Raw genomic sequence first — 12527 nt, 5'->3', positions numbered from 1 at the left:
GAGCCGAGACTCCTGAACATCCTCAGAAACTGCCGAAATTTTAGTCTGAGTACTGAAATTTTCGGAGACGATACTCGAAGCCGAAGAGGAACGCTTCTTAGGATTGTTTCACTCTTAGATTTTAATCTCCAAATCTTCTTTTCCGAGAATCTTCCAATGATGCTTTACATAAACACTCTGAGCATTCGATGAGATGGAGCTATGACGGAGATCCCTAAATCTCGGCGAGGCTGGAAGATACGCAAAAAGTAAAACACCCTCAGGAGCCATTACAGCGTTCGATTCGGCTTGCAGGCAACGAGGGGAAAAACGGACCAGCCCTTTGCTCCAGCATCTCCTTCTACACGCAAGGGAGAAATGAGAAAGAAAATTGAAACTTATCGCGAGCGCCAGTCGAACCGAAAGAGAATTGATGAGAGCGAATAGGAATATTTCAACGTGAAGCGCACGCTTCTCCCGAATCGCTCCCTAAAGACCCCCCTGGAGCCTGGTAAAAAGCCTCGATGGAAAGAAAAATATCGACTCGCGTAAAGACGCGCTACTGCAGCCTGCAGATGGGGTTTGGGAAAATCGAAATTCGCCCCGGACCCGGCGGCCGGACTCTGACCGCTCCGACCAGACTTACTCCAGAACAGCTATTAATTCACCCGCGATTCACGCACCTTGAAGAGGTCTGAGCCTTTGTCTGAATCGATCAGCCCCCCAACGAGAGTCACAGGACGCCAGGCCATCGATTTCTGTTTTCCCCAGGCCAGGCTAGGCATTAGGTACATAGTCGACTCACGGACTAATACTCGTTTGCAACAAGCTCTTTCTTGGCTTGTAGGCCCTTTCGATTTGATAGTTGTACTCTGTGGGAGCAATCGACAGTTCGGTTTGTTTGGTCCCGTTTGCACTCGGGTTACTCGTGAAGCCTTAGTTCGTCCCCTGGGCCCTGTGCCTGTGCTGCGACGGGAACACCAGCGCGCACACGAACACGCAGGAGGCGCACACCTGCCCGGCAGTAACTCCGTCCGCGTCGACTGTCGGTCCGTCCGTTCGTTGGTCCATCCAGAGAAAAGAAGGAACCCCACTAATTCAATCCCAAGATGGAGAGGCAATTCCCTCGCTACTTACAAACTGCGAGCGAAATACACCGAAGCCATTCAAGTTCAACCTGCCTGCTCGTCAATTGAATTTGAAGGGAGCGAGTGCCAGACTGCGGAAAAGCTAATAAACTCATGGATTCTACTCTCGATTGTGTCTCGGTTGCCGTTTTCAGACGTGTCTCATTTCACGCAATGCAGGTGCGCGTCCGCACTGCAACAGTGTCTTTCGAAAGAGCTCGGGAGCACAGCCTACGTGCGTTCTTTCACAACTTCGATTACATTATCCCAGAGCTGATCCGATTCTCTGGAGCGACGTCTCGTCACCAAGCGTTCTCTGAACTCATTGGGAAGGTATCCACGGATCGTTGCAGGTAGGCTGACGTCCGCATTCTAACGGACACTTCGTCGGAACAGTGTTCCGAGCCGGTCGATGTCGCGCTCGAATGTTTGTTGATTCGAACGGCTCGCCTCAATTCTTTGAATACCTTCCTCCTGAACGAGAACGGTTGTGTTCGGTGAAAGAAAGAATTCCTTTGTCTCAAAAGGCGCCAGCTACCCGAACGGATTCGGTCGAATAAATTCCTATTTGCTCTTCAGAGAAATTCACCCTTCCCAATGATATCAGACGTATAATAATTTCTTTAACTCGTCCTGGATTACCGAATTCGGGTGAGGAATATGCCGTAATTCCCGTGGTGAGGCCGGGGACCATCCCAATCGGACGATGCTCGATGTTCTCGCTCTTCGTCTCACCGATTTTCCGGGCATCTGCCCATCCCCTGCGTGCTCAGGACAACCTTCCGAGAGACGTGAGGGATAAGGTTTTGCGGATTGCATCTGTTGGAAAAGGCTCCCTGGTTTCCCTCCAAACCGAGCGGCGGAAAAAAAATCACACCCGCTGCGTCGGCGCTTTCGGTTATACTCGAGCGGGGACAGCTGGTGTAAATGCGTCTCGGAGCTCCTTATCGAAGATAGCTACATTCTGATCCCAAACCGAATTTCGGTAACATTCGTCCGCCCGAGAGGGAGCTTATACGTATCATCCTGCTCTCCGTCTTATGACCTTATGATCGGAGGACGGGCTCATTTTAAGAAGGTCGTTCACACACATATTCGGGATGACATTCCCGGGACTGATGAAGTTCTGAGAATTTACCCGAACACAGATGTTCCTCGCGGTTTCAGAGTGTCAACCGAACGAGTCTCTCGACCTGCGTGAGGAGCGGGAAGGACATGCTCAACAATGCAGCAAAATGAAAGCCGACTCGTTTTAATCAAGATTGAATGTTCATCCACGTACTTTCATCCACTTAGCAACGACACGGGTCGAAACACGTCGTAGGACGGGGTGCGATAGAAGGCGAACCGACAGCGTCCTTCGAGAAGCTTCGCCCAACAAACAGCCGGGAGTCGACCTGAGATGGTTCCCAAGTCCTTTGTACCCATCGGGTCAGTCGATTTCGTCTTTTCTTCCTCGAGGAACGCTCTTTCACCGAACATCAATCTCTATAACTCGCGCCGATCCAGTCGGTCCTCGGGGTGAAACTGGTGGACTATTCCTTCATTGCCGGTGACGACTCGCCGTCGGCCACGAGAATGAGACAAAAATCTGCCTCGAGGTGCCGGAAGGCCGACGGCTGTATTTCCAGAAATGTTTGAATTCATCCCCGTTAGCCTCCTCTGGAATTTTACCTGTGTTATTTCTCCGGAGCTCCCGGTCGAGCCGGGAACCATAGACGCTTCGGTAGAAGCTCCGGTATTCATAAGAGAATACGGTATTCGCACGGAGGATCGTCTCCGTAGACGGTACGCCTCAGTTCTCCTCAGTGGGCCCGGAGTCTCGATATCTGCGAGTGAATCGGTCCGAACAAGCTTAGTGCCTCCGCGGCCGGCATATCAGTGGCAGTTGACGCCTGCTGCAGGCTTCGGCGGCCTAAGGCACTATAATAGGCGGTGGAGGGGCATCGTTATCGAATGACCTCAATGGGCTTGATAAGAGTTTATTACTCCGGTGGGCGGCGGCGGCGGGCGCCCGAATGCTCCTCGCGAGTGAAGTCGCGGGCGCTTATTTGTGGTGGTCGTGGTCTCAATGATGGAGACCGCTATGAGAACAGGTGGCCTCCCCAAGATCGCGCCGGAATCTGATCAACGAATTCCGAAACAAACAAAGAACATAATGCGTTCTCGGTCCGAAATGCGATGCTGCTCCCATGATGGGGATCACTCCGTAATGAAGTTTCTGCCAAGGCGAAGCGTCCCGTTCCTTCATCGCAGGAGCTAATCCATTTTTTCTCGAGAATGTTGTCGACTTGAGCATGCGAAGGAAATCGACAGACGCTGCCTGCTTGCACGTCCGGCGGGAGGATTCCTCGCCCGCAGCGATGTCCGATGTGATTACACAGCAGAGAACAGAGTTCTATTTGTTTATCTAATGGAACAGATAGATCCACAGTGCATTCAACGGATCGACAAATCATTTCTAAATAGATACCAATTATCACATCATCAGCACTGGCGGCTGCCGCCGTCGCGGCCAACGACTGCTACTTAGCTCGTCATCACCGCGGCCAGCGTTCGTCGATTCGTCCGATCGTCTGTCCGCTCGAGGACCTCCACGTCTTCGGCTGCTGTGCCACTCCACTAAATAGAGCCATTCCACTTCAAACAGACCACCCAGCGGAGTTGGCCTCGTAGAACAACAACGGAACGAGTATTTTTTTTTCAACGAAAACCTTGGCTCCATGTAAATATTATAATTTCTCTATCACATTCGGGAGCCGTGAACGGAGAACGCTTGAATTCCTCGAATCGAGAGAAGCTCTTCCGTCTTCGGGGAACGTTTGAAGCGTTGATAGATTTACGGAAGACTTTTCGTTCAGAGAACCCTTCCAGCGAACTCGGGCCACCTATTGAAAGGAGTCCAGAGGGTGCCGCAGCCGTCGGCAGTTTCATGACCGATTGTGCTGCTGCTGCTGCTCGATGTTCCCATGATAAACGATTGGAATAATAATTTATGTGCTTTGTTTCGGTGACCGTGGTGCCGCTTTCGATGGTGTTCCGCGGGGTGCTTTAAGCGCGAGTCTGCTCATTATCACTCCACACTGTGGTTTCGGCGGGAAGCCGCCAGGATTGATTTTGTTCTTGTTCTGCGGGTGAGGTGAAGCCCGACAGTTAGTGAAGCCTCAGACCGATTGCGTGCTGACCGGCGTTAGTTGACCGTGGGCGGAATCGTCGTTTGTCCATATTTGTCAAAGGTCCGAGCGTCCCTCCATGCGCTTGTTCGTCGATCTGAGCCGTCCAAGGAACGTCCCTTCCGTCTCTGTTCCATTGGCTTCTGATTGCTTCCATTAAGTGAGTGGGAAGTTCACCGATCGTGATTTCCACGAACATATCGACATAAGCTCAGTCAGACAACTTTCCACTCAGACGGTCATTCTATGAGATTCGAGTCATTCGTTTCGACGCCCGCTCGAAGGACTTCTCGCTTCGACCGATTGACAGTCAGTCACTCACTCACTCAGTCCGTCCGTCACTCGTCGGGTCGGTCGGTCGGTCGGTCGATCAATGAAATTTGGAGTCGACAAAAATTATTGAACGTCCTCTCCCTCTGTTGACTAAAGAGTTCGGTACGCGTTCCAAACATCTGGGAACCGTGGATGCATTGGCATGGTGAAACATAAGTTTCATGTAGGGTGCAATCAGAGGAGATCCGTTCGACATACACCCGACCGACGGCGAACAAAGTGGGGAGCGACGATTGTGACGTCGCCAACGATTCGATCCAGAGGATCTCCCTATGCAGCAAGCATTAAGATAACTTATCGTCGGCACTGTTCAATTCTCCGACAGCAAGATCGAAACGAATTTTCGTCGTGTCTTTTCTTCTTTTTCGTGCTTTTCGGATCGCCCGCTCGTCCGTCGTCTATCTCGCTACGTCGATGCCCCCATTCGAGTTCCAACCTGCCCCCACCAGCGATTTTAGCGGTTTACTGCATATCAGATAACATACCCGCTCGCTCACCCGCCCGCCTGCCTGCTCGCTCGCTTGCCCCTTCGCCGCTCCTTCACCCGCGCGCCGGGCCGCTCAGAGACGAGCGAGAGCGCACGTTGTGCCCGGGAGAAAATTACTGAGCTGAGCTCGCTTGTATGTTTTATTTTCTAATATGTATCCTGCTTTTCTGTGGCATCGACGACCGCAGCTGCTGAAACAGCACGTTCCGCTATCTCTCACCGTTGCTTGAACTGTCGTACCATAAAAACTGCCGCCGCCGCCACGACGACGACGACGACTTCAGGGAGCGACAGTGACCGACCGAACGAACGAGTGAGAGCGATCAGTGTGTGCCTGAGAAGAGAAAACGCAAAAGCGGCTGTCGAATGAGTCGATGTGGGTAGACCACTTTAGATAAAGCCGACGACGATGCGATACATGAATGCTTGCTCTTCCTCGCTCGTCTCCGTGTCCTTTCTCTCGTCTCTGCGTCGTGCAAGACTTTTTTTTTATTGTCGAAAAGGAAGTCTTCGGCAAGATAGGGTGCCATCTCAGGGAGAGGCAGCAACATCGTAACTCGGAAACTCGCTGGGATGGGCTCGCGATTGGTGTCGCTTCGAGTTTCGTTTGTCATTCTGGCGATTATCGTTGTTGTGGTCGACGTCGTGCTCGTCGTAACCGCCTTCGCGGTCGATGTCATCAGAGAAATCCCCGAATGGCTTAAGCAGCGTTCGAATTTTCGGCATTCCTTCGGGACACCTCCGCAGCAGGGTACACAACTCGTACAGAATGCGGCTCTCGCTTCCCTAGTTCTCGCTCCTGCTCTCTCTCTCTCTGTTCTTTCTCCTCGGCTGCTCCATCCATGGTGTTTCTAGCGCCGAATCCCTCCAGCTCCTTCTCTCTCCCTGTGCGAATACACTTGCTGCACCAAAACGTCACACGTCTACCGAATGGTCGAAACACCAGCCGAGCAGCTGAGTACACTGGAGCCAGCCGCGTTCGTTTGTGTGATCTCTCATGATAACTCGGCTCGTTGGTGCGCTGACAAATTCCTCTCAAGGCCCCAATACTCTCGAACGTCTCACTGGGCCTGGTTCTCTTCTGAAACAAGCCTGAGCTGGAACCTCTCGCCTAACAGCTCGGATTCTACAGGTGGTTCGCGGAGCTTCTTTGATCCGTCCCATGGGATAGGCAGATCCATTCCGACGCTCGGAGTTCATTCGTTCGGACGCGACGGAGGATGCGGATCTTGAAAATCTACAGAAAAAGAAATCCTGCGATGATGGGTCGAGCATTTACGATATCCATATCGTGCTCTGTTTTCGCTGCTCGCAATGACAACAATCACGGACCACGCCTTCGGGTTTCCGATGGGTACCTCCATTCTACGAGGACCGCCCCAGCCATCGTCAGTTGTTCCTATGGCAGAAGAAGTTTTCTCTTCGCTCTCTCGTTCTCATGTTCCTAAAAACAACAAACCGACGTTCATCTATGTACGATCATCACATCCCACCGTTCGTCCGAGCGACCGAGCGACTGACTGACAGACAAGCGAACCATCCGTGCTCTAACAGTGACACAAACAATCCCAAATCGTGATGATGAGAGCCCTCGTCATCATCATTGCCGTGATTGTGATCAAAGTGGCTCAGCATGATTTCTTTCTGCTCGACCGTTCGTAGGTCTGTCGGTGCGTCTTCGAGCTCTACGGTCGGTTCGGAGTGTCTGTTATGTATTTCCCCTCCTCTCACGGCTGGTGCACGCGGCCGAAGTACAATTTCGATGATTGTTCTAACGCGACGGCAAGATGAGCTTCCACATGAAAATGATTGAGTGGCACGAAAGAACAAAACGCGTTCATCGCCTCGTTACCGAGCAGATCTCCGTGACGTACGAGCTTCATCGAAACACGAATTTTTTCACTCTCGTTTTCCGACCTCGACAAAGTTCTCGACTTTCACATTGGTTCGCGCCCGATTCGTCCGCGGATTTCCATTCAAGGATATGGAGGACTCGGAGCCCTCGGTTCTCCGATGGAATTTCCTCGAAACCTGGGAACCCTCGGGATTCATTTCTCGGAACGAGGCTCCACCCCAATGGCTGAGAAATCGTTGCCGCTCGCAGGATCCGAGTCATTGGGATCCGAACTCTCTACCCTGGGTCCCGTCTCTCCCTTTTTCTGGACGTCTCCATGGAGGAGGACAAGTAGACGAGAATGTGCGAAATCTATTTCTACTCCCCTTCTCTATGGGGTCTCGCAGCAAATGCCGAAACTCGTCTCTTAGCAATGACATCTAGTACACAATCCTGTTGCGGAATTCAGGGGCGGTTGAGAGCTCGTTTTCGCAACGGGAGATCGTTCATTCGAGTGCTGCTATAAGCGCTTGTGGGACTAGCGGCAGAAACAGCAGAAAAATCGACAGCGGCGGGCGGCCGGCCGCTCACCCACTCGCTCGGCCAACAGACAGTTCGGGAGGAGAACGAGCGAGAATGGTGCGGCCCCTAAAACCACTGCGCTGCTTGCTTCTACGTAATGCTCGGCGGCCTGACCATGGCTGATTTACTGCCTCCGAAAATCACCATCAGCCGTGGTCGCATACTCGGTGACTGTTAAGCAAGAGATAGCAGTGGACGCTCGAATCGACCACCGAATTATTTGAAGACCGTTCGAAGTGTCCGAAGCAATTTTTCACATCGCCTCGAAGGCGATCCTCTTAACCCTCCCGATGGAGCTGTCAAACGGCGCCCTCGGCCAAGAGATATCTTTCCGAATATTTCAGAATTTTCAAACTAGCGGCGCTTAAGCGTTGAATGGTTGCTTGACTTTGATGTATGGAAGGCCACGTTTAGGCGGTTTTGGTCACCCCGAGAAGCAGCCGAGTCGGAAAGACGGTCATCGTTGGAGCTTGAGAGATCCACCGCGGTTGCCGTCGCCGCAGCGATGCGAAGCTGCTGCCGAGGAGTGTCCGAGAACCAGCGAATACAGAGAGAGCGGAAAAATAATCATAATAATAATCTCATTGGATCTCATTGAGGCTCCTCTCGCTTTGGAGGGGGAGCGAGGTGTTCGGCATCATCGGTTCACTTACAGAGCTCGTCGCGGTGCGATCAGCTCTACTGCGACCACATCCGAATAGCTCGAGTCGAGGTTTTTAGCAAATCCAATTCTATTACGCCGCTCTCCCGATGCAACGCTCTCTTCAGATTCGACCGTTACACAATGCTCATGATTTTCTCTCGAGAACCTAGCCTATTGCGAAACATTGCTTCGCCGACACGAATTAGAACGGTGAGCTGGAACGCACAGCTCGGATTCAGTTCGAATAGAATCGTCCGAAAGCGTGAGGATTCCTCAGAGCTCCAAATGGTAACTAGGAAAATATTCATCGGAATTTTTCCAGGGACCGTCTATCGGACTTCGGGAATGACCGTCGCGGTCGCCACGAATGTCGATCAGGTTCACCCTTTGGCGAGGGATAACGTCATCTACAGTGGGATCACTGTGTCGAAAAATCCATGTGTTTTTTTGCGATCGCTGGATCTCGGCTACTGCGGGAAGAACTTCCAACGTCGATTCGCTTTGGCGCCAACCGATAGCAATAGTATATGGACTGATGATCGGAGTAGAATGACGAGGCATCCCTTCTGACGCCGTCGTAGAAGATGACGTCGGAGAATAAAAATTAACTCCATCAGACGCCATTCTGACATCTAGCGTCGTGTCGCTCCATTACGTCTGCCGCTGCTTCTGCTTCCGTCTTCGAGAACGTCGCTCGTCTCTATCTTCCGGTAGATTTTGTTTCCTCATTCCGAGAATCCTTTCCCGTCGTTCCTTGCTCCGAGTCCCATCGTTCGAGTTCGTTTGCTCGTCGTTTCTTGTTCAATGCAATTATTTCCAAGTTCCTCCGCCTGCTCTCTAGCCGGAAGAGTAGCCGCAACGGCAGCTGCTGCGGGAGAAACTAAACGTTGATTCCATTTAAAACAGCTGCTGGCAAGTGCTGCAGGCGGCTGCGGCTGTCCTCGGTCGAATAGGAAGAAGAGGAGCAGCAGCAGAAGAAGCGGCGGCACCTTAGCAGAAGAGGAAAGTCGACTCTGACGAGCAGAAACGGAACGGGAGAAAAAATAACAACAGTCGACATGGGAACAGTGGTCCTCTTTTCCTTCTCCCTGGCTGTTGCCACATTTTTGTCGTTGTCTCCGTCTATCCTCGAAGGCAATCTCTCGTCTCATCGTTCCGTTCAACTACCTCCACATTGCTCCAATACCAACGAAAACTCTCGTCCACCAATTCCTCGACTCTTCGTCAACGGACCCACCCCACTTCCCCGGAAAGACGGACCAGGTTGGTCGCCGCCGAAAATTTCCATCGCTAGATCCACGTTCGTCGAGATATACGGGGAGCGCATTTCGAGTCACTCCATGTGCTTTGAGCTCGGTGCTTCAACCTAATGCCGTGGCTTACGAAGATCTTCTCGTCGTCCGCATATGAATTCTGAGGCTCGGATTCAGACTTCTCATCTGAGTAATGTCAGCACTCGCTCAGTGTTGCGTTTCCACTGAGCGATAGATGACGGAGAAAATGTGACTGACTGACTGGCCGACCTCTCCGCCGCCTGCCTGTCTGTCAGTCTGTCCGTCCCGCCGACCGGCAGTCCGACTCACTCAGTGGCTAGATAGCCAGTGAGTCCAACTCGGTGGGGACCCCTCACCGCGGTAGCTTTCAAGTCACGATCAAAATTGTGACTCGATGATGACTTCATCTGCTGAGGCCCGAGGAAGAAATGGACATGCACGTTGTATGTCCTGCGGGATTCACGGTATTAATAAAATTCTGCCGCTTAGAGCCTCGGTGGGTGACGGGGTCCTGTTTGCAGCGTGTTTCCTTCTTCATGAACAAGGATTGGAAATCATTCACGCCGTAACAAGCGCCCGTTCATGAATTTCTTCCGCGTAGGAGTCTCTCTCATTCCAGATGATTGATCTACAGATTGTCAATCGGAATTCCAGACTGTCACGAGGATCTAGATTTTGACGACTGCGCGAGATATTCTTCATCCATTCAGCCATGGAAATGCCGTTACCCATCGGAAGACGATGCAGTCGCCAGGCCGGCGGCATTATCTGGAGATCAATCTTCATTCACAGCAACAATACATCGCGTCCGTCTCCCGCAGTGCTGTCTTAGTGAATGTCCGGGCAGACAGAATTACAGATACACTGACAAGGGTGCCGAGGCTCCTCCGTAGGTTACAAGCTCATCGAAGACTATCTGCTTGGGGATTTCCCGTGACGGAAAAAGTTCGAGATCCCGACCAGATTCAATTTCTCCCACTCAAGCTCAGTATCGCAAAGAATATCCATTTCCCGGCGGGCGAGGTACAGGACGTCGCGTACGAGAAAAACACGGCTTCGATATGATCCGGAGCGGTTTCCCCGTGATCGAGGCAAACATTACCGTTTGAATTGCAAGAGTCTTGCTCCTGGCAGGAAAGTTCCTCTTGCAAAGATTCCTCTTCCCATGAGTTCGTCCAGCGGTTCGACGGCTCGTTCTATTCACACACCCTTCAGCAGCTTGTCCGTCAGCGGTCGCTCCGGTTCACTTCGGTGGAAAATTACATTGTAAACATTTGCCAACTTAATGGCTTTGCCAGTCTCCCGACGGGCCTGAAAGCCGCAGAGGACAAGAAGCGGCGCCGTCGTCGAATCGATTCCTGCTATCCCAGCGGATCTGCTCTATTCATTTTTCATGGACACTAACCATCATCGCGGCGTCGAGCGCCGTCATTCAATCCCTGCCGAAGTGGGTATTAAGTTCGCAATATTCGAACATATTGTGCGAGTTTGCGGGCTTTGGTGAGGTGTCGTTTCTCTGCATAATGACGATCATGGATCCGGTGCTCGAATTTTGTGATTTTGCCCGGGAAGGATTCCCACACCGAGATCTCATGGAGTATCAGAGAGTACCAATGTGAACAAATATTCCCTCAAGATATCTCATCGATTCTGTGTGTTTTTCCGATGGTGACAAACGTAACGAGGATAGAGAATTCGATTGATGTCTGGCCGATGTCAACCGAGATTATTAGCGGCTCAGTCAATCATGGAGGGAAACACATATGCGGCCTCCCGGTGTCGGCCGGAGCTAAGCCGGACGATTTATCCCAGAGGGAACGAAGGGAAAACCAGAGTTGACGCCGTAGCGGAAGATGAAAATCTCTCAATTTGCTTCAGCTCTGAAACCCTCTCTGAGTCACAGAGCGAGGGACTGGCTGAGCGAGCGCTCGCGTTGCCCTGCTCGCTTCGCCCTAGCCGCCATCCCGCTCCCTGGGCTGCCGAGAATGAAGGAGGAAGAAAGAGAGGTCTCGCTCTTAAGCGGGGCTAATGGTGCAGCCAGGCGAAACCTTTTTCGGGGTTCGGGGGCAAGACAAGAAAGCTCGGCGAGAGCGCGTTCGAGCCGAGGCAAACTGGTAGACACGCGGGCTAGCGGACTGGCTGGGTCGGTGGCTCATTTTGAAGATCCATCCGGGGCAGCTCCCTGGAATGACTCACTCGGATTTTTGCTTGAACCCTGTCAGACTCTATCCCGCGTCGGCTGTCGGACGCGGCGATCTTTGAGCGGTGCCCTCGTCCTCCGTGTTTACTCGGATTGAAGACTCGATCGAACTTCATACGATTTCGATTTGGGCGGTCATAGGCGATGAGGAGATCTCTTCATCCCGAATGATTGGGCTCGATGAAGTGATTTCGGATATCTCGAGGGTATTCGACGAAACCGCAGATTGCGGTTGATCCGGATGATTGCCGTGCCCGGCTCTCCCCGACGACAATGGACGGTTTTGCGTCACCTCGAAATGGGTCTTCTCCGAATCCTCCGACGTGTGTTACGTCCAAGCGATCGGTTTCGTCTTGCAGTAAATACTGAGTGGCAACAATCGACGAGATTTTGTGTCGTTTCGTAAAATGACTTAATCAAACATCGAATAGGCGGCTTGGGATGAAAGGCGACAGAGCGCGTTCCGAATGACGAGCCGACGCGTCGCCCGGCGATGACCAGCCACGACGAGCTTCTATCGAGACGGGATATTCTCTGCCCTTAATGCCAGGTGACCAGTGGGAGAAGATGACGGCTTCGGCGGCCCACAGAAGAAATGAAGTAGGTACATTCTGTTCACTGTCTTTCAATGCAGCATGGAAGTACAGTCGCATAGACCGATCGATCGATCGATGGATGAAAGGACGTACTTAATGATAGCTGTTCATTATTTATCTCTGGGAAAGTCACGAATTTATTCTGCTGCGGCTTGCTACTCGCAGCAGAATCGTCAGATATCGGAGATGATCTGTTATTTCATTTCCAGCCACCATGCCACTCGGGTATATGAGATTTCTCGACAATAGATTGTTTGGGCGCCGCACCGTCACGCTCGTTTGTTGGAGCGCTCGTCGAC

General features: G+C 52.0%; 1 protein-coding gene across 1 annotated transcript in view; it reads right to left on the bottom strand.

Moving 5' to 3' along the window:
* The window catches only part of sli (slit guidance ligand), a 50186-nt gene that overhangs the window by 21552 nt on the left and 16107 nt on the right, over nt 1-12527 (bottom strand). The window lies entirely within an intron of this gene.

This window comes from Galendromus occidentalis, unplaced genomic scaffold, assembly GCF_000255335.2.
Source record: "Galendromus occidentalis unplaced genomic scaffold, Mocc_1.1 scf7180000076583, whole genome shotgun sequence".
Classification (NCBI taxonomy): Eukaryota; Metazoa; Arthropoda; class Arachnida; order Mesostigmata; family Phytoseiidae; genus Galendromus; species Galendromus occidentalis.
The sequence above is the reverse complement of the archived record's forward strand: the minus strand, read 5'-3'. Positions and strand labels throughout refer to the sequence as shown.